Source organism: Somniosus microcephalus, chromosome 2, assembly GCF_052327205.1.
Source record: "Somniosus microcephalus isolate GS21.2 chromosome 2, FLI_Smic_1.0, whole genome shotgun sequence".
NCBI classification, from domain to species: domain Eukaryota; kingdom Metazoa; phylum Chordata; class Chondrichthyes; order Squaliformes; family Somniosidae; genus Somniosus; species Somniosus microcephalus.
In genome coordinates this window covers 132,486,652-132,509,013 of record NC_140988.1, presented here as the reverse complement: position 1 = coordinate 132,509,013, position 22,362 = coordinate 132,486,652, and the positions used below count along the sequence as shown (strand labels likewise).

General features: G+C 47.7%; 1 pseudogene; it reads right to left on the bottom strand.

The window, feature by feature from the left end:
- Window positions 1–1,422: 1,422 nt before the first annotated feature.
- On the bottom strand, window positions 1,423–16,688 carry LOC147122957 (uncharacterized; annotated as a pseudogene).
- Between the last annotated feature and the right edge of the window lie 5,674 nt (window positions 16,689–22,362).

Sequence of the window (22,362 nt, the reverse complement as noted above, 5' to 3'; positions counted from 1 at the left end):
CGCTGCTCCCGACTGGTCTCGGGCCTCGCCTCTCTCCGGTTTTTATACCGGCTCTGAATCACTGCTCCCGACTGGTCTCGGGCCTCGCTGGTCGCCGGGTTTTCTCCCGAGCTCCTCCTCGCTGCTCCCGCTGCTCCCGACTGGTCTCGGGCCTCGCCTCTCTCCGGTTTTTATACCGGCTCTGAATCACTGCTCCCGACTGGTCTCGGGCCTCGCTGGTCGCCGGGTTTTCTCCCGAGCTCCTCCTCGCTGCTCCCGCTGCTCCCGACTGGTCTCGGGCCTCGCCTCTCTCCGGTTTTTATACCGGCTCTGAATCACTGCTCCCGACTGGTCTCGGGCCTCGCTGGTCGCCGGGTTTTCTCCCGAGCTCCTCCTCGCTGCTCCCGCTGCTCCCGACTGGTCTCGGGCCTCGCCTCTCTCCGGTTTTTATACCGGCTCTGAATCACTGCTCCCGACTGGTCTCGGGCCTCGCTGGTCGCCGGGTTTTCTCCCGAGCTCCTCCTCGCTGCTCCCGCTGCTCCCGACTGGTCTCGGGCCTCGCCTCTCTCCGGTTTTTATACCGGCTCTGAATCACTGCTCCCGACTGGTCTCGGGCCTCGCTGGTCGCCGGGTTTTCTCCCGAGCTCCTCCTCGCTGCTCCCGCTGCTCCCGACTGGTCTCGGGCCTCGCCTCTCTCCGGTTTTTATACCGGCTCTGAATCACTGCTCCCGACTGGTCTCGGGCCTCGCTGGTCGCCGGGTTTTCTCCCGAGCTCCTCCTCGCTGCTCCCGCTGCTCCCGACTGGTCTCGGGCCTCGCCTCTCTCCGGTTTTTATACCGGCTCTGAATCACTGCTCCCGACTGGTCTCGGGCCTCGCTGGTCGCCGGGTTTTCTCCCGAGCTCCTCCTCGCTGCTCCCGCTGCTCCCGACTGGTAGGTATGATATTGCATAAGGATGAGGGTGAGTGGGAGTGTTGAATGGATAGATGGAGATGAGGGGAAGTGCATAGAAAAAATACGGTGGGTGCACCTACAAGGTAAGTGGGTGTGAGGCGTGATGGAGTAGGCTTGAAAAGGCAGAGTGAGGGGTTGGGTGATGCGCACAGCACAACATAGGTGAATGTGCCACTATACTCACCTTTCCAGACCTGCTTAGGTCATTAAACCGCTTTCTGCACTGAATCCAGTTGCATAGCACCATGCTCCTGCTGCTGACCTCCTCTGCAACCTCCAACCATGCCTTCTTTGTCTGAGCAGCAGGCTTCTTCCTCCCATTGCTAGGAAACAGCATCTCTCTCCGACCCCTCACAGCCCTGGCAGCACATCCAGGGAGGCATCAGTGAAGTGGGGTGCAAGGATTTCGCGCCTGGACTCCATTCTCACACTTCCAGTTCACTGACAGCCAACTCTAACTCCTTCAACTTCCATCTTTGGGTTGCCCCTTTTATACTGGAGTTGGGATTGCATCATGCCGGGCCACATCATGCCCGCTGCTGCTGATTAGATGGGAAACCTGGAAGTAAAATGATAATAAGACGGCTGAGTTAAAAAACCACTGACTGATGCGCTGCATTTACTTCTGAGTTTCCCACGCGCTATCGGACCCCTCTTACTCCCAGCATGTCGCAAACTTAAAATCTGTGCCCCTGTTTCTAGATCCTGGTCCCTGGGCACATGCCATTGCCCATTATTCAGAATATTTATCAATATCTGTGTAAGAACATTATTTTTAGGAACACATAAAAGCTGTTAGGTCGTCTCACTATAATCCCTTAACTCCTATTGATTTAGAAGAACAGGGAAATCAACTGCTTGGCCCATATTGATTTTCTTTACTCCCAGCCAGCAGGCTGTCTCCCTTCAGTCTCTATTTGCGTAATGAAAAAAAAATAAGATTTATGAATTGTTCTTATAAAGGAACACTAACTTGAGATGCCATGCCCAAATTCAATCTGCATCTGAATTTAATATTCTGGGTAAAATGTGCACCCAATCCTTTCAACTGTTCATTGCTAATCAGCAACTTGCTTGTCCACTGCCCCTTCTGATGACAAAGAGCTGGGCTCCTTCAAACAACTGCAGCAAAGGCTCAGGTCTGAGCTGCTGAACCGTGTATGTTCGATGCTCTCAACCAGGCGGAATTTGTTCGGAAGCTCCGTTTGTGTTCTTTTTATATAAACCAGCCCACTCCTTAAATCGGGCAAGGTCATTCCTGATTTCAGAGTTTATACATTGTTGGTTTGAAGAGTGGTCAGAGACAGCATCTGGGGAGTGCTGGATTCTTCAGGCAGGCTATAGTGCATGCATATATTATCACCAGCCTACTTTCATTTCCCATGCTCCAGGGCAGTTTTCTGGAATATAGAAAATTTGAATGTGCTGATTTTAATGTATGTGTATTGCTGCTGATAACTTCCTAAAGGGCTCTACTGTTCAAACCATCAATCTATGAATGTTCCTACTGAGAAATACTTTGTCTCCTGTAAGGACAGGATGCCTTATATAACAAAAGACAAATTAACCAGCTGGACACTTTCTGTATACTTGGCTACATTGAACATCCAAAATTCAGTATCACAGACCCAAGACTCTCCTGTTTCTGTTTGAAGGAATGGGCCAATTTACCACCAGGGAGAGAACATAAGAACATAAGAACATAAGAAATAGGAGCAGGAGTAGGCCAATCGGCCCCTCGAGCCTGCTCCGCCATTCAATAAGATCATGGCTGATCTGATCCTAACCGCCAATCTACTATCACAGAACCATCTCCTGAATCTAACAGAATTAGACACACGAAATAGGAGCAGGATCAGGCTACACGGCCCCTGGGCCCGCTCCGCTACCCACAGGGCCATGACCGATCTGAACCTAGACTCATGTCCAAATTCCTGCCCGCTCCCCGTAACCCTTAATTCCCTTTACTTCTAGGAAACTGTCTATTTCTGTTTTAAATTTATGTAATGATGTAGCTTCTACAGCTTTTTGGGGCAGCATATTCCATGGACCTACCACCCTCTGAGAGAAGTGGTTCCTCCTCATCTCAGTTTTGAAAGAGCAGCTCCTTATTCTAAGACTATGCCCCCTAGTTCTAGTTTCACCCATCATCAGGAACATCCTCCCCGCATCCACCCGATCCAACCCCTTCACAATCTTATATTTTTCAATAAGATCGCCTCTCATTCTTCTGAACTCCAATGAGTAGAGTCCCAATCTATTCAACCTCTCCTCATATGTCCATCCCCTCATCCCCGGGATTAACCGAGTGAACCTTCTGTGTACTGACTCGAGAGCAAGTATGTCTTTTCTTAAGTATGGACACCAAAACTGTATGCAGTATTCCAGGTGCGGTCTCACCAATACCTTGTACAACTGAAGCAAAACCTCCCTATTTTTATATTCTATCCCCCTAGCAATGAAAGCCAACATTCCATTGGCCTTCTTAATCACTTGCTGCACCTGCATACTAACCTTTTGAGTTTCGTGCACCAGGACCCCCAGATCCCTTTGTACTTCAGTACTTTCCAGTTTCTTGCCATTAAGATAATAACTTGCTCTACGATTTTTCCTGCCAAAGTGCATAACCTCACACTTTCCAGTATTGTATTCCATCTGCCAAATCTCTGCCCACTTACTTAGCCTGTCTATGTCCCCTTGCAGGTTTTTTATGTCCTCCTCACTCACTACTTTCCCTCCCATCTTAGTATCATCTGCAAACTTTGATATGTTACACTCGGTCCCCTCCTCCAAATCGTTAATATAGATTGTAAAGAGTTGGAGACCCAGCACTGACCCCTGCGGAACACCACTAGTTACTGATTGCCAGTCTGAGAATGAACCATTTATCCCAACTCTCTGCCTTCTGTTAGATAGCCAATCCTCTATCCATGCCAGAATATTACCCCCAATCCTGTGATTTTTTATCTTAAGCAATAATCTTTTGTGTGGCACCTTGTCAAATGCCTTTTGGAAGTCTAAATACACTACGTCCACTGGTTCCCCTTTATCCACCCTATATGTTACTTCCTCAAAGAACTCCAGCAAATTTGTCAAACATGACTTCCCCTTCATAAAACCATGCTGACTTTGTCCTATTAAATTATGTTTATCCAAATGTCCTGTTACTGTCTCCTTAATAATGGACTCCAAAATGTTACCTACCATAGATGTTAGGCTAACCGGTCTATAGTTTCCAGCCTTCTGTCTACTGCCCTTTTTAAATAAGGGTGTTACATTAGCAGTTTTCCAGTCTGCCGGGACCTTTGCTGAGTCCAGGGAGTTTTGGGAAATTATTACCAATGCATCCACAATCCCTACCGCCACCTCACTCAAGACCCTAGGATGTAAGCCATCAGATCCAGGTGATTTATCCGCCTTGAGTCCCATTATTTTACCGAGTACCACTTCCTTAGTGATTTTGATCGTGTTTAGCTCCTCCCCCCCTTTAGCCCCCTGTTTGTCCAGTGTTGGGATATTGTTAGTGTCCTCTACTGTAAAGACTCTACTGTAAAGAGGAACAGAAGAGGAGGCTTCTGTCACTTAAAGTGCTTGGAATAAACATAAGGGTAGAACATCCAATTAACGAAGTTTACGTCCAACCACTTAACATTCCACTGAGCATCATTCTTACACAAGGATTAACTGGTTTCAATTAAATGGGCTGACACTCTTTAAATGTTGCTCACTTATCCACTCTTGCATACTCAATCACAGTCAGAACATCTCTAGCAATGGCTTACCTTCCCATCTCCTGCACTGTCACCTTGTGAGACCCCAAGGGGGGTATTTTCCAGAGAGTCAGCGGGTGCAATCGGTGGCGGGTCAGGTGGGAAAATGTTTTTTTTTGATAGCGGGATGGGACCCCGCTGTCCACCCACCACCATGTACCTTTACAAAATGAGCAGAGCTGAGCTGAGCAGCAGCGGGGGAGGCAATTTAAATCATTATGACCTTGTTAACAGAGGATTTACAACAATTATGAGCTCACCTTTATAATTTACCAGCTTGCCAATGGGGTCCTCGCTGCTTGGGGATTGTTACATTGTTATAGTATCACATTGTTAAATGGAACTACTTTGGTACGGAACTACTTTGGTATGGTGTAGTTATATTGCTATGTGGCACACTGTGCACGGGCTGTGCACAGCGCAGCATGAGACATCTTGTATCACTCCGCACCATGCGGCAGCACAGAAACAAAGCAGAAATACAGCTAAGTAAAAGCAGTAACTAAAATGAGCTAAAAGTGTCTGTATTATTTATAGTATAAGAACACAAGGAGACACAACAGGGATCACATCTGTTAAGCTGGGTGGGAGTTGAATGGTCAAGTAATCATCTCATTACTTGACAGCTGTAAATGTGCTATAAAAGCTCCCATCTCACTACTTTTAGTGCCCCTAAAAAGTTAACACCTCTGCACCGTAAATTCAGTTGGAGCGCCCCAAGCAGGAGGCGGGGCGCTACTGGAAGTGCTCCCTCCTCCTTCCTGGGGCGCTACCATTGAATATTGCGGCGCTACGTGCAACAGCGCCACGTGCATCGGCACATAGTGCCATGGTATTGCAGGCCTCCCTCCCCTGATTAAAGTGGAGGGGCCTAGCACTGCGCGCACCGGGGCCCGGCTGGAACACCGAGGATCGGGGTGCCGAGAAAGCAGCCTGGCACTCAAGAGGAGTGCCAGGCTGAGCGATCGTGGCCGGCACCCTGAATAAAAGAGGGGAAAGGGGCAGGTGCTGGCAAGCGACCAGAAAAAAAAATGGCCACCCGACACCTGTCCCTTTAAATACCACCGCCGTGACCCTGTCAGACATATCGTCCGGTGATAGGTCAGGGGGTGCAGCCGAAATTTGTGGCAGGGCACGAGCGGGAGGTGCAAAGCAACCCAATTTTTCCCCCATAGTACATTAAGGTATGTTGTATTGTTGTATCTTTGCTGGTGGCAAGGCAAGTTGATAAGAAGGTTAAGGAATCGCAAGGGATAATTAGCTATGTAAATAGGGGCACGGAATACAAAAACAAGAGAGTCATGCTAAACTTTTACAAATCACTGGTTAGGCCTCAACTGGAGTATTGTGTACAATTCTGGGCATCGCACTTTAAGAAGGATGATAGGCCTTGGAGAGGGTACAGAGGAGATTTACCAAGATGATACAAGGGTTGAGGTACCTCAGTTATGTGGAGAGATTGGAGAATCTGGGATTGTTGTCCTTTGAGCAGAGAAGTTTAAGAGGGGGCCTAATAGAGATATTCAAAATTATGAGGGGTTTTGATAGAGCAAGTAGGGAGAAACTGGGTCCTCTAGCAAGTGGGTCAGGAACCGAAGGGCACAGATTTAAAATAATTGGCCAAAGAACTAGAGGGGAAATGAGAATTTTTTTCACACAGAGGGTTGTTAAGATCTGGAATGCATTACCTGAAAGAGTGGTGGAAGCAGATTCCACCGGATCTTTCGAAAGGCAATTAGACATGCACTTGAGGACCAATTTGCAGGAGAGAAAGCTGGGGTGTGGGATTAAATTGGACAGCTATTTCAAAGAGCCGGCATAGGCACAACGGCCCGAATGGCTTCCTTCTTTGCTGTAAGATTCTATGCACCAAGATTACGAGTTCATTGGTGACATCATTCAAAACCATACGGTAAACTTTCTATCTCTCTACCATCTCTCATGATCCCTTCATTGTCTGTGCAGTCAGAATGCTTTTCAGACATCCAGTCTTGTAAGTGTTGTAATTCACTCCAGTTAAAAATTGGGAAGACCAATTCCATCATCTGCTCCTCCTGTCACAAACTCTACATCACCAATTCTATCCCTCTCCTGGCCACTAGAGTCATAGAGTCATAGAGTCATAGAGTTATACAGCACGGATAGAGGCCCTTCGGCCCATCGTGTCCGTGCCGGCCATCGCGCCCTGTCTAATCTAATCCCATATTCCAGCATTTGGTCCGTAGCCTTGTATGCTATGGCATTTCAAGTGCTCATCCAAATGCTTCTTGAATGTTGTGAGGGTTCCAGCCTCCACAACCCTTTCGGGCAGTGAGTTCCAGACTCCAACCACCCTCTGGGTGAAAAAGTTCTTTCTCAAATCCCCTCTAAACCTCCCGCCCTTTACCTTGAATCTATGCCCCCTAGTTATTGACCCTTCTACTAAGGGAAAAAGCTCCTTAGTATCCATCCTATCTATGCCCCTCATAATTTTGTACACCTCAATCATGTCCCCCCTCAGCCTCCTCTGCTCCAAGGAAAACAAACCCAATCCGCCCAGTCTCTCTTCATAGCTGAAGCGTTCCAGCCCTGGTAGCATCCTGGTGAATCTCCTCTGCACCCGCTCCAAAGCTATCACATCCTTCCTGTAGTGTGGTGACCAGAACTGCACACAGTATTCCAGCTGTGGCCTAACCAGTGTTTTATACAGCTCCATCATAACCTCCTTGCTCTTATATTCTATGCCTTGGCTAATGAAGGCAAGCATCCCATATGCCTTTTTTACCACCTTATCCACCTGTTCCGCCGCCTTCAGGGATCTGTGTACTTGCACACCCAGATCCCTCTGACCCTCCGTCTTGCCTAGGGTCTTACCATTCATTGTGTATTCCCTTGCCTTGTTAGTCCCCCCAAAGTGCATCACCTCGCACTTTTCCGGGTTAAATTCCATTTGCCACTGTTCCGCCCATCTGACCAACCCATCGATATCGTCCTGCAGACTGAGACTACCCTCCTCGCTATTTACCACCCTACCAATTTTTGTATCATCCGCGAACTTACTGATCATACCTTTTACATTCATATCCAAGTCATTAATATAGACCACAAACAGCAAGGGACCCAGCACCGATCCCTGTGGTACCCCACTGGCCACAGGCTTCCAGTCACAAAAACAACCTTCGACCATCACCCTCTGCCTTCTGCCAATAAGCCAGTTTTTTATCCAACGTGCCAAGGCACCCTGGATTCCATGGGCTCTTACCTTCTTGACCAGTCTCCTGTGCGGGACTTTATCGAAGGCCTTACTGAAATCCATGTATACCACATCCACTGCGTCGCCCTCATCCACATACCTAGTCACCCCCTCAAAAAATTCAATCAAATTAGTCAGACATGACTTCCCTTGACAAAGCCATGTTGACTATCCCTGATTAATCCTTGCCTCTCCAAGTGGAGACTGATTTTGTCCCTCAGAATTTTTTCCAATAATTTTCCCACCACTGATGTTAGGCTCACTGGCCTGTAGTTCCCCAGTTTTTCCCTACTCCCCTTCTTGAATAATGGAACTACATTAGCGGTTCTCCAGTCCTCTGGCACATCCCCTGTGGCCAGAGAGGTTCTGAATATGTGTGTTAGAGCCCCCGCAATCTCTTCCTTTGCCTCACACAGCAGCCTGGGATACATTTCGTCCGGGCCTGGGGATTTATCCATTTTTAGGCCTGCTAAAACCGCCAATACCTCCTCCCTCTCGATGTTAATGTGTTCGAGCATATCACAGTCCCCCCGCCCTATTTCTATGTCTACATCGTCCCTCTCCATAGTGAAAACAGATGCAAAAATTCATTTAGAACCCCTCCTACATCTTCCGGCTCCACACACAGATTGCCACTTTTGTCCCTAATGGGCCCTATTTTTTCCCTAGTTATTCTCTTACCCTTAATATACTTATAAAACATCTTAGGATTTTCCTTTATTTTGCTCGCCAGTGTTATTTCATGGCCCCTCCTTGATCTCCTAATTTCTTTTTTAAGTATCCCCCTGCACTTTTTGTACTCCTCTAGGGCTTCCTCCGTCTTTAGCCTTTTGTGTCTGCCAAAAGCCCTCCTTTTTTTTCTAATCCATTCTCGTGTATCCCCTGACATCCAAGGTTCCCTGTGGTTTTTGGAACCACCCTTGACCTTTACGGGAACATGTTGCCATTGTATGATCTCAATCTCCCTTCTGAAAGCCTCCTATTGCTCCGATGCGGATTTTCCTACAAGTAGCTGATCCCAGTCCATTTTGGCCAGATCCTGCCTTATCCTATTAAAATCGGCCTTCCCCCAATTTAGGACCTTTATTTCCGGCCCATCCCTGTCCTTTTCCATGACCACCTTAAATCTCACCATATTATGGTCACTGTCACCAAAGTGCTCACCTACTAGCACTTCTTCCACTTGGCCGGCCACATTCCCTAGAATTAGGTCCAGTACCGCCCCCTCTCTTGTAGGACCTTCTACATGCTGGCTCAAAAAGCTCTCCTGGATGCACTTTAAGAATTCTACACCCTCTGTGCCTTTCACACTCTGACTATCCCAGTTAATATTGGGGAAGTTGAAATCCCCCATTATTATTACCCTATTATTTGCACATTTCTCTGAGATTTGCCTACATATCTGTTCCTCTATCTCCCCCTGACTGTTTGGAGGCCTATAGTACACTCCCAGCAAAGTGCTTGCCTCCTTCTTGTTTTTAAGCTCCACCCATATGGCCTCATTAGAGGAACCTGCTAATATGTCATCCCTCCTTACTGCAGTAATTGACTCCTTAATTAATATTGCTACACCCCCTCCTCTTATACTCCCCCCCCTCTGTCTCGCCTGAAGATTCTGTACCCCGGAATATTGAGCTGCCAGTCTTGCCCCTCCCTCATCCATGTCTCCGTGATAGCAACAATATCATACTCCCATGTGTTTATCAACACCTTCAGTTCATCCACCTTATTTGCAAGACTCCTTGCATTAAAATAGATGCCATCCAGCCTTGCCCTTGTATATTTGCCCTGTCTACCAAGCTGACTTGTTTTTTTCTCTATAATTGGCAGCACATCACCCCCTATTTCAGCTCCCCTCTGTATCCCACCCCCCTGCCAAGTTAGTTTAAACCCCCCCCAACAGTGCTAGCAAACCTCCCCGCAAGGATATTTGTCCCGCTCTGGTTCAGGTGCAACCCGTCCGACTTGTACAAGTCCCACCTTCCCCAGAAGCAGGCCCAGTGATCCAGGAAAGTAAAACCCTCCCCCCTACACCAACTCTTTAGCCACGCATTCATCTGCTCTATCCTCCTATTCCTATACTCACTAGCACGTGGCACTGGGAGTAATCCAGAGATTACAACCTTTGAGGTCCTGCTCTTTAATCTGTTACCTAGCTCCCTAAATTCTTGATGCAGGACCTCATCCCCCTTCCTACCTATGTCGTTGGTCCCAATGTGGACCACGACCTCTGCCTGCTCACCCTCCCCCTTAAGAATGCCCTGTAGCTGCACAGTGACATCCATGACCCTGGCCCCAGGGAGGCAACAAACCATCCTGGAGTCACGTTTGCGGCCACAGAAACGCCTATCTGTTCCCCTTACAATAGAATCCCCTACCACTATTGCTCTCCCACTCTTTTTCCTCCCTTTCTGAGCAGCAGAAGCGTCCCTGGTGCCAGGAAGCTGGCTGCTGCTGCCTTCCCCTGGTGAGTCATCCCCCTCAACAGTATCCAACTTGGTATACCTGTTTGAAAGGGGGATGTCCGCAGGGGCCCCCTACACTTCCTGCCTGCCTCAGTTGCTCCGCCTGATGGTCACCCCCTGTGCAGCCCTACCCTGAGGCGTGAACAACTCGCTAAACGTGCTATCCACGACCCTCTCAGCATCGCGCATGCTCCAAAACTCATCCACCCACAGCTCGAGCGCCACAATGCGGTCTACAAGTAGCTGCAGCTGGATGCATTTCCCGCACACATGGTCGCCAGGGACACTGGCAGCGTCCCTGACTTCCCACATAGAGCAAGAGGAGCAGAACACGGGTCTGAGCTCTCCTGCCATGACTTACTCCTTTAATTAATCTAAAAATTTATTCAATACCCCAGTTACAGGTATACTCTAGGGCACTTTATTTACCAACTGTCCTCACTACAACACAGAGCCCCTAGAAATTTAACACCACAGAATTCAAGCTTGTAATGAAAAGAGAGAAATACTCACCAACCAATCACTTACCTGCTCCCTGGTGACGTCACACCCTGATTACTTTTTACCTCTCTGCAACTTCTGAGCTCGCAGACTGGAGTTTGGTATGCCTCTCCTGGCCCCGCTGCCGCTTTTATTACCTCGCCGCCGAGTCTCCCACAGGTCCCGCCTCTTGCTGCCTGCCGCCGCTGCTCTGAGGCCTCTCCTGGCCCCGCTGCCGCTTTTATTACCTCGCCGCCGAGTCTCCCACAGGTCCCGCCTCTCGCTGCCTGCCGCCGCTGCTCTGAGGCTGAGATGTCTCAGAATGTATTTCCTACACACCTGGATAATTGATAGGGCTTTTGGATGAAACAGTGTAGACCTTCACAATGTAATGTGACATGATGAATTTTCCAATTCATCGAGTTCAAATTTCCAGACAGAATCAAAGATATAAGAATATTCCCCAGACTGAAAAAGACCAAAATCCTCTGAAGCCTTACATGTCAATCATCCTTGATTAATGCCATAATAGTAGGGATATTGCATATGTTGAAGCATGTCATAATCTGTTATGCCATTCCTGAATTCAGATGACTTTCATCACAAAAACAGACTCCATCCGGATCTTTCATATCTGCTGATGACATGATCATGCATAATTTGATAAGCAACTGGGATAAGAGCCCTGTATCCTGTCTTCAGATCATATAATCTGGCCTGGGTCTGGCAGACAATCAGTCAAACAATCTCCATTTTGAAATTTGTTGAGGAAGCAGAGCTTCCTTTTTAAATCGACCTACTTTAAAACACTGCATGAAATAAAAATACAATTCTTCCCTATTTGTCACAAGATGAAAACATCACTTTGTTACAGTTCTTACTAATTAAATCCATCCAAACCTGCGAAAAGGAGTCATTTTTAATGCAAACACTATGACCTAAATTTTGCTGTCTGCATTGGAGTTTATCTAAATTTAATGGCATTATTAAAGAAAAAATGTTTCCAGTGGCAAAATTACTGCTTATTGAGAGTTTCTGCTCAATATTAATACTTACCATCATTATTAAGAGTCAGTGAATTTCATAATTGAAAGCTGGAAAGGTAGGAATACTAACCAGTTACAATTTGTAAAGATAAGTTCCAATGAAAAAAGCTGAGTATTTAGTCCAAGTTAAAGTTGAATTTTTTTAGCAACAAATGACAGTCCGCTCACAGAAACATATCTTTCAGAAGTCATTCATGTTGTAGTTACTACACAAGGGAGGGTGAATTACCAAGGCACAGGGTTCTCTCAGGTTTCCTGTAAATGACAAGGAATGTCTCTGAATTTTTAGGCTGACCAGATAATTAATGGATGAAATAGATTCATTGTAATTTCTATTATGCTATTTGGACCTAAAACTTCGGGGGTTTAGCGCCAGCCGTTAAGGCCCGTTTTGAGGAAAAATGGCGACCAGCTCGCTTCCACTCCTTTCTGGTGAGTCCCACGGCAGCCACCATTTTGATCAGGTCGGCAGCGTTGCCGTTGCTTGCGCTCGCTGCAGAAATGGAAATGAGGCAGATCATGACGTCAATGAGTGTGCAACGCTCACTTGATGCACGATCTACCATTTTCTTCATCGGTGCACCACTTACTGCCCTCTCTTAATCACGACCAGCTGACCAAGCATTCAGCAGCAGGAAGGAGCCTCCAGCAGTGATATTTGAATGGATCACCATCAACAACTTGCAGCTGACATGGTTTCTCTGTTTAACAGGCTCTGTGTAACTTTCTGCAGCTCTTGAAGCTTTCAAAACTTATTTCAAGTTCCTGAGGTGACAGGGAGTGTTGGTGCAAGTGGAGAACAGCTTAATTCTCATTTAAAAGCTTCTGCTCACAATACTTGCTCAGTCATGGGGGCTCTACTTGCAGTCCCCCTCGCACTCGATTATCTGTGGGAGAGGGAGCAGAGGCAGCGAAGAAGATGAGACGATGTGTGCAGAGGGAGGAGGAGGAGGGCCAGGAGGACTCTCAGCAGGAGGCCTTAACCACCTAGGGTCTTCCAAGAGCACTTCTGCTACCTCCACTTAAGCGAGGAGCAGTGTATTAGGAGGCTCCACTTCACCAAGGAGGTGGTCACAGAACTCAGCCACTTCCTGCAACCGGACCTGCAGCCTCAGAGCAGGGCGACCACAGTGCTGCCAGTGGCCCTCAAGCTCACCGTGGACCTCAAATTTATTTGCTAGCAGATCCTTCCAGTCTGCAGCAGGAGATATAGCTAACATTTTCCAGTTTGCCAGCCATCACTGCACCCTGGTGGTCACAGAGGCTCTCTACTCCAGAAGAAGGGACTTCATTGTCTTCTCTCTAAACAGAAAGAAGCAGGATGAGCACACCTGTGGCTTTGCCAGGATAGCGGGCTTTCCCATGGTGTAGGGCATCATCGGCTGCACACACGTGGCTTTGCGGGCATCGCATATCAATCCTTATATGTTCCATAGCCACAAAGGCTACCACTCATTTAATGTGCAGTTGTTGTGCACCACACCCAGTGCGTCATGTTGGTCAATGCCCACTATCCTGGCAGCAGCCATGATGCCTTCATCCTGCGGCAGTGTGCCAGCAATCTTCCAGCCACCATGTCAAACCTGAGGATAGCTGTTTGGAGACAAGGGCTATCCACTCTGCACCTGGCTAATGACTCCCCTTAGCAACCCCACCACTCATGCCCAGCACTCATATAATGAGAGCCTTGCTTTTACCAAGAACCTCATCGAGCAGACCATTGGGCTACTGAAGCAATGGTTCCGCTTTCTTGACTGCTTAGGAGGAGCCTTCCACTGTTTGCTGGTGTTCCATTTCCTGATGGTCTGGTGCAAGCTTCACAATTTGGCCATCAGGAGGGTGCAGCCCTTGCCACCAGGGATTGTGGGTCCACCTCAAGAGGGGAAGGAGGGAGGAGGAGGAGGAAGAGGAAAAGGAAGAGGAAGAGGACAAGGACGAGGAGGGAGGGAGGAGACAGGCAGCAAATCCCCCTTCTGGGCAGGCTCCCTGTGAACGCCTCATCAGACTCCGATTCCAGGGAATGACACCCCAGATCCCTGTTGCTCACCACTTCCACATCATACCACCATTCTGTCACAAATCATCACAGTGTCCTCCTGGGCACAAAGCTGAAATGAGAGCCACCACAAAACACACATTCCAAACAAAAATCATCAATTAATCAGAATCCAATCAACATTACAATATCAACTAATCACCCTTGCCAATCCCTTAGAGCCTGTCGTTCATGTGCCTTTTCTGTAAGGTTCACAAAATTTCGGCAGCCCCTGAAGAATATTTGATTAAAGAAAACCTGGTTGGAATGTACTTTAAAAACCCAGGACATCAAAGATGGCTGTAGCCGGCCCTGTGGCAAAAGAGAAAGACAGCCTGTATGAATAGGAAAGGAGGATCTCCCAGCACTGGCTGAAGAAAGGATTGAAAAAAAAACAGCTTCTGAGTGCTTAAGTACTTGAAGCTGTCAATCAACTGCGGTTAGGAAGTTTCAACACGGAACAAAGGACTCTGTTTACACAAGCTCTCAGCAGTGTTGACTCAAGGGCTTAAGTGGTTGCTGTCAATCAAGTTGCGGTTGGGCGGTAACCACAGGACAAAGGATTGTTTGCACTAGCACTCAAGTACTGTTTACCCAGCACTCAAGAAACCAGCAGGACATTTCAAACTGGGACAGCTCCATTCACAAACCAGTTAAATGAATGGGAAATGCATTATAGCTGCATTCAAACCCATTATGGTCAATGGGGCCAGATCGGTCCCTTTTGTGTAACCCAGATACGTCCAGATTTGGGCGCGAAGATAAGGGCTCCCAATGGGGTATAAAGGTAGCCCCTCAGGAAGCCATTCTCTCTCTACTGTCTCGACTTCAGTGCCCTGCCTTCGAGAGGATCGTCACAGCCCGCCCAAAGAAGTGGAATACCCGCAGTTACTTTTGAATTACTGGGGTATCTCTACTTTGGGCGGTGAAAAATCCAAGGCAGACCACAGGGCACGGAGCAGGCGTTTCAACATCGTAGACTGGTGAGCATAAACTTTCTGGCCCATTACAAGGCAACCTAGATAGGTATAAGGGGTGGGAACTAAAGGGGAATTTTGTTAAATTGTCATTTTAGTCTATTTTCCCTCGATGTGTCCATCTTTTCTCCTCCCCGTTAAGTAAAAGTGTGCTGTATTATTAATTATTTTCACTGAATAGCAATTCATTCTTTATTTCAATATAACATTGGTTTTCTTTGCACCAAACCACTGGTCTCGTTTTGTCTATATCGCTACTGAAATAATTCCGGCGGTCAGAACCAAAGGGGAAGCGATTCGAACCGCACGGGGCTGGAACAGCTCAGACACACGGCTGGCTGACCAGGCAAAAACCCCAAACCAAAACCCCCTACATTTCCTACTCTAATGCTCCTACGCAGTGCTCCTCCAATAGCTGCAGCATGACTGATGGAAGGGTGCTGACTTTCAGTGGTGGAAAGTACAGATGGCCTTCCAGGACAACCTCGACCTGCTGTGGGCCTAGAAGGTCCAGCTGTAGACTGCACCACATCAGCATGGGCGGCAGCAGTTTGGGCTGGCTGGCTAATAGGCAGCAGCAAAGGCAATGGCAGAGTGGCAGTGGTGTCATCCTGAGAGAGGACAGCAGGTTCTTACTCCACAACCTACTGCCGCTCCCCCGGGAGGCACATCAGCATTCCTAGCCATCTGTTGGAGGACAGATTGCTGGCCTGCTGCGACACCCTGCAAGCCCCTTTCGCCACTTGTAAACCCAGCAACAATGGCAGCAGTCTGAGCTTGCGTGGAAGCAAGCTGAGCCTGCAGGAGAGCAGCCTGTGTTTCCACTGCCGCACTGAGATGTTGGACCGCTTCTGCCTGTGCGGCAATGGAAACCACAAAATCGCCCATAACACACAGCATCATGGCTGGGTCCACAAGGTCTCTCCTGGAGTCGCCCATCATTTCCATCCTGGAAATCATGGGCTCCAAGCTCTGCACAATGCCCCATCCAATGTTGGAGCCGGACTGCTCCATGCTCCTTGACATTGACAAAAGGCTCTCTGGCAGGCTTGCCAATGCACCTAGCATTTCCGTGTACATGCCCATCACCCTTCTTCTGAAGGCTGCCCCATCGAGATCATCACCTGAGTCCTTTGCAGCAGAACGTGTACGCAAACTCGCCCACCAGGGAGCTGGCCCCTGAGCTACCCTTTACCCCTGGCCTTGCTGCAGCCCACTCATGCCCAGTGCCTCACCATGTGCAGATCCCGCCTCTATACTCCCCTCTTAATTCCGCGCAGTGCCACTTTTCTGAGCTGGTGTCTGTGAGTGTCAGATGCAGTGATGGTGTGTCTTCTTCTTCTCCTCCATCACTCTCCTCCACAACTTCAGGGACAGGCTGTGCTGGTGGCACTTCTTGGGTATCTGAAAGCAGAAAGGCACATGGGTTGGGTTCTGGTGAGGGAAGGGGGAACGGTGGAAAGCAAGATATCCATGCATACACCATCAGCAGCTTGTAAGTGAGAAGAGATTGTGGGATGAGGGGGAAGTGGGATGTGAGAAGAAGGATTAGGTATGACCATATCGTCATTATCAGTAAGGGCTTCAACTTGACCCGTTGCCACGGCCTTGGTCACTGCCCCTCCAATGATGTCCAGCACAACTTCTTCCAGGTCGCTGAGATTCTGTATAGCAGCTTGGCCACCTCCCATCTGCCGCTGCTCCCTTCCTGTTTTGTGCCATCTTTGCCTGCAAGTTAAAGCGACGTACATCAGTGAGTGTGCGGCAATGTGTTTGGGTGATGGGCCTGCCATAGTTGAATAGCTGTTGGTGTGTGCAAGGTGTGAGATGTGGGTGTGAGTGTTGCAGCAGTGGTAAGGGTATGAGGGTGAAGTGAAGCTCTGATTGTGAGGTATGAGTGGTGATAGGTAGAGATTGTAGGTGAGTGATGGGGGTGTGGTGGTGCATTGAGCAGTGTGTGAAGCTTGTGGTGCAGGTGGTGGGCTATGGCATTTGCTGAAGCCTTCACCCACCTTGACCTGCAGTGTGAGGTCATTAAACTATTTTTGGCGCTGGATCCATGTCTTTGGGACCACATTGGTGGCCGTAACGGAGTTAGCTATCTCCTCCCAGAGCCTTCTGTAAGTAGCCTTGGATGGCTTCCTGCCACCCTGCGGGAACAGCCTTCTTGGAACATGTGGTGTATGTGCCTTTAAGAGCAATGGTGGTGTATGTGCCTTTAAGAGCCCCAGGTGTACGTAATGCCAGTAATTGCCACTTGGGCTATATAAGCCTGTGTATTGTGTATATCCTTTAGACCCCCCCCAGACTTGCTTAGTAAATACCTATGAACCAACTCCTGTCTTCAGTGTCTTTATCTACACACGGACACTACAGTGGCGATGAAGTGGAAACGGACTTACCTGCAATTCGGCAGCACTCAAGGACATCGATTCCTCCAGCGTCCAGAAGACTCAAGGAAGTAATAGAAACTGTGGTTTCACCAGCTGGCCAAGCTAGTGGCAGGTACTGCGCTAATCCTTCCTGGGCGTCAGGCTGGGGCTCCAGCGGCGGGCTCTACAGCTGAGACAAGCAGCGAAATCGGAGGCAAGCAATAACGGACTGGGAGGGTGCACTCGGGAGACGGCCGGCGCGGCAAGCAGGTCAGCATTTAGACCTCCGTCGGGAATGAGTCTCCAACAGTGAATAAACGGAAACCACAGTAAAACAGCGTTGTTATCGGTAGCAGCGGCGGGGAAGCGCGGGAAGCGCCATATCGTTGCTACAGAGAAAAAAAAGCGCGGGAAGCGCCATATCTTTTTTTTGAAATGCCTAAGTCTGGCAATATTGATGCTTTTGATAACGAAACAGAGCCTAACTTTGGCAATATTGATGTTTTTGATAACAAGATAGAGGATTGGACCACATATGTAGAAAGAGTGGAGGTGTTTTGCACCGCAAATGGAATAGAAGATGAAAAAAAAGCTTCAGTTCTTCTGGATCTAATGGGCGCAGAAACATACAAGCTGTTACGCAACTTAACCACTCCAGCCGAACCGATGGACAAGAATTTTGAAGAGATTGTTGATACCCTACACTGCCAATTCGAGGCAGGACTGGCAGATTCTCTGCAAGACAAATTCATCTGCGATCCCCTAAGTGTAGAAACACAAAAGAAGGTACCTTCTAGAAAAGATTTAACACTGGACAAGGCTTTCAGTGCAATAGGAGTGGCAAAGATAAAGCAAAGGCCACAGGACTTCGGCACCCATGAAATGACACGGGGTTTCAAGAAATGTTATCGATGCGGCAGATCCAACCATGACCAGAGGGATTGCTGGTTCAAAGAAAAAGCATGCAAGCGATGCGGAAAGATAGGACACATTCCACGTGTATGCCGATCTGAAAATAAAAAATCCACTAACGGGAAAAGAATCAATAAGGAAAAGCACAGAAAGGTACAAATGATGACGGACAGTAGCTCCAAAGACCAGAAGAGCGATAGCGACTCTGGGAACAAGAGGCTAAGCTCTCTCAAATTACACAATGTAATTGCCAATGAAGATTACCAAACCATTTGGGTTACCCTCACAATAGCAGGGTCCCCAGTTAAAATGGAGCTAGATACAGGATCAGCTCTAACCGTGATAAATCGACGAGATTACGAGAGGCTATTTTCGCATATACCTCTAAAAGACACATCCATTATCTTAAAAACATATACGGGGCAGAAAGTCTACCCCAAAGGAAAAATAAGGGTGCCTGTGGTATACAACGGCAAAGAAATACAAAAGTTGTATTTATACATTCTACAAGATGGTGGTCCACCGTTGTTGGGACGTGAATGGATAAGGAAGATACGTTTAGACTGGCACTCCATTCAGGCACTGACGGTGACCAGTAAGGAAAAAAATAATGATGACATCATACCTGAACGATTAAAAGACATCTTGGCCAACGCCAAAGAAGTGTTTCAAGAGAAACTAGGAACCTTGAAAGGCATCACCGCCTCAATAAAAGTGGAAGATGCAGCAATTCCCAAATTTTTTAAGGCAAGACCGGTGCCATACGCAATACGTCTGGCAGTTGAGGCAGAGCTGGAGAATTTGGAAAAGGCAGGCGTATTATCCAAAGTAGATTGGAGCGAATGGGCAACACCCATCGTTCCAGTCATGAAAAAAGCATTGAAAAATAACTCTGAGGAACAGAGAAAAATTCGCATCTGTGGGGATTTTAAGGTGACTGTAAACCCGGTCCTTCACACGGTACAGTATCCTCTTCCGAGGATAGAAGATATTTTCGCCTCACTATCCGGAGGGAAACGTTTCACAAAAATTGACTTGGCACAGGCATATCTACAGATGGAGGTTGAGGAGACCTCTAAAAAGTATCTCACAATAAACACACACAAAGGCCTGTACCAGTACAATCGACTGGTTTTTGGAGTAGCATCAGCTCCAGCTATCTGGCAAAGAGCTATGGAGCAAGTCCTGCAAGGGATTCCGGGGACTCAATGCTACCTAGACGACATCCTTATAACAGGAGAAAACGACAACGAGCACCTTGCCAATTTGGAGCAGGTGCTCACTAGGCTGAAAGAACGGGGCCTACGAGCAAATCGCCCCAAGTGCGAATTTTTCCAAAATCAGATATCATATTGTGGCCACATAATTAATAAGGAAGGGTTGCATAAGTCACCTGAAAAAATTGAAGCAGTTATAAAAGCCCCAGCACCTGAAAATGTTTCACAATTAAGGTCATTCCTGGGATTAATAAATTACTATCATAAATCTTTACCGAACTTATCAACTATTCTACACCCTCTTAATGATCTTCTACAAACAGGAGTGATTTGGAAATGGAACGAAGACTGTAAACGTGCCTTCCATAAATGTAAAGACTTAATCACATCCGAGAAAGTTTTGGCTCATTACAACCCATCACTACCAATCAGACTGGCGTGCGATGCATCCCCTTACGGCATAGGAGCGGTATTATCCCATAGATTCCCTGATGGCTCAGAACGGCCGATAGCTTTTACGTCACGCTCATTTAACTCAGCTGAGCGTAACTATGCCCAAATAGACAGGGAAGCACTCAGCCTGGTATGGGGAGTGAAGAAATTCAACCATTACCTACACGGACAAAAATTTACCTTGCTGACTGACCATCAACCCCTCATCTCCATATTCAACCCTAAAAAAGGTGTCCCCATTATGACGGCACAAAGACTACAGAGGTGGTCCCTTTTTCTAGGGGCACACCAATACAACATTGAATACAAAGGGTCAAAACAGCATGGGAATGCTGATGGTTTATCGCGCCTACCGTTGCCAACGATAGAAGAGGCACCTACAGTAGACCCAGTAGAGATATTCCACTCTACCATAGTGGAATGTCTACCGGTGACAAATTCTGCTATTGAAAGGGAGACAAGAAATGACCCTACTCTCTCACGGGTCTACGATTTAACAGTGAAGGGATGGCCAGCACATGGCGAGCCACTGTTGCCAGCATTCTCACAAAGAAGAGAACAGCTGTCAGTGTGCCGAGGAACCTTGATGTGTGGATCCAGAGTGGTGATTCCACCCAAACTCCAGGATAAAGTGCTAAAGGAGCTTCACGAGGGGCATCTGGGTGGAGTGAAAATGAAGAACCTAGCTAGGGCGTTTGTATGGTGGCCAGGTATCGATGGAGACATCGAAGAAATGACCAAGAGCTGCCTAGGATGCCAGAAGGTCCAAAACGCTCCACCACAAGCCCCTCTACATCCATGGGAGTGGCCCTCATCTCCCTGGCAAAGGGTGCACATCGACTTTGCTGGTCCATTTATGGACTCAATGTTTCTAATCGCAGTTGATGCACACTCCAAGTGGCCGGAGGTAATAAAGATGTCCTCCACCACCACGGAAAAAACCATCACAGTATTAAGGACCATATTTGCCAGGAATGGGCTGCCGGAACAGATATGTTCTGATAATGGACCGCAATTTGTGTCCGAAGAATTCAGAAAGTTCTTAAAGAACAATGGGGTAAAGCACTACACGTCCGCCCCATACCATCCCGCCACCAATGGATTGGCTGAAAGGTTTGTCCAGACCTTCAAGAAGGCCATAAAGGCCATGAGTAATGAAGACATAAAACTTCAGCACAAGGTGGATAACTTCTTATTTGCATATAGGAATGCAACACATATGGTTACTAACCAAACTCCCGCCATGATGTTCTACAATAGAAACCTAAGATGCCGGCTGGATTTGGTCAAGCCCAACATCCGAAGGGACGTGGAGAACCGGCAGTTTCAGGGCATGAATGAAAAGCCAACTAGGACCTTCCAGATAGGCCAACCGGTTTTGGCCCGGGACTACCGTACCGAGAAATGGCAGCCTGGAACTATCTGCACACGACTAGGACCACTGATGTATACCGTGGACATCGGAGAAAGCATAATAAGACGCCATGCTGACCAAATCATCAAGTCATCCGAAAAGGGACAACCTACACCACCACTCTATACATCTAACGATGAAGTAGATATACCCATATCTACCTCCGATCCGGTGAGACTGGAACCCGATGAACCCGACACTGGCATTCAAGCCGAATCAGCCTTGCCAGAAGAACCTACTACACCACCAGAAACTACTACACCCCCGAGGCGTTATCCGGACCGAGTCAGGAAGCCTCCTGAGAGACTAACTTATAATTAATTAATACAGCAATGTATCTTATTTTGCATATAACATTTAATTAATAATTACTTAAAATATGATGTACTAGTTAGCTAGAAGGGGAGGAATTGTGGTGTATGTGCCTTTAAGAGCAATGGTGGTGTATGTGCCTTTAAGAGCCCCAGGTGTGCGTAATGCCAGTAATTGCCACTTGGGCTATATAAGCCTGTGTATTGTGTATATCCTTTAGACCCCCCCCAGACTTGCTTAGTAAATACCTATGAACCAACTCCTGTCTTCAGTGTCTTTATCTACACACGGACACTACAGAACAGCCATGACCAAAGTTTCCAGTGTAGCATCTAAGAACCTTCGTGCTCACTCCCTTGGTTGCTAAGCCGTGTCTTCAGCCTGACTGACAATGAAGTGCTGCTGCAACAAAGTACCTCCCCTTTAAGTAGTGCAGAGAGCCTGGGCGAAACATTACAGGTCATTGGACTGCACCTGATATTGGTCACCTGGTTGAGCGCTAAGCCAATCAGCAGCATGTTTAGCGCTGAGATCAGTGATCCAATCATTATAATGAACAGGCAGCACGAATTTTGCGTGCTGCCTGGACCACTTTCAACGGGTGCAGGCAGATTGCGCAGGCCTTTGACACCGCCCATTTTGGGCCTAATCCAATTTCTAGGCCTTGGTACCCTTAAGTAAAAACTACAACAAAAATAGCCAGATTCATGGAGGTGTCTGGAACCAACAACTATTGCTCTACTCT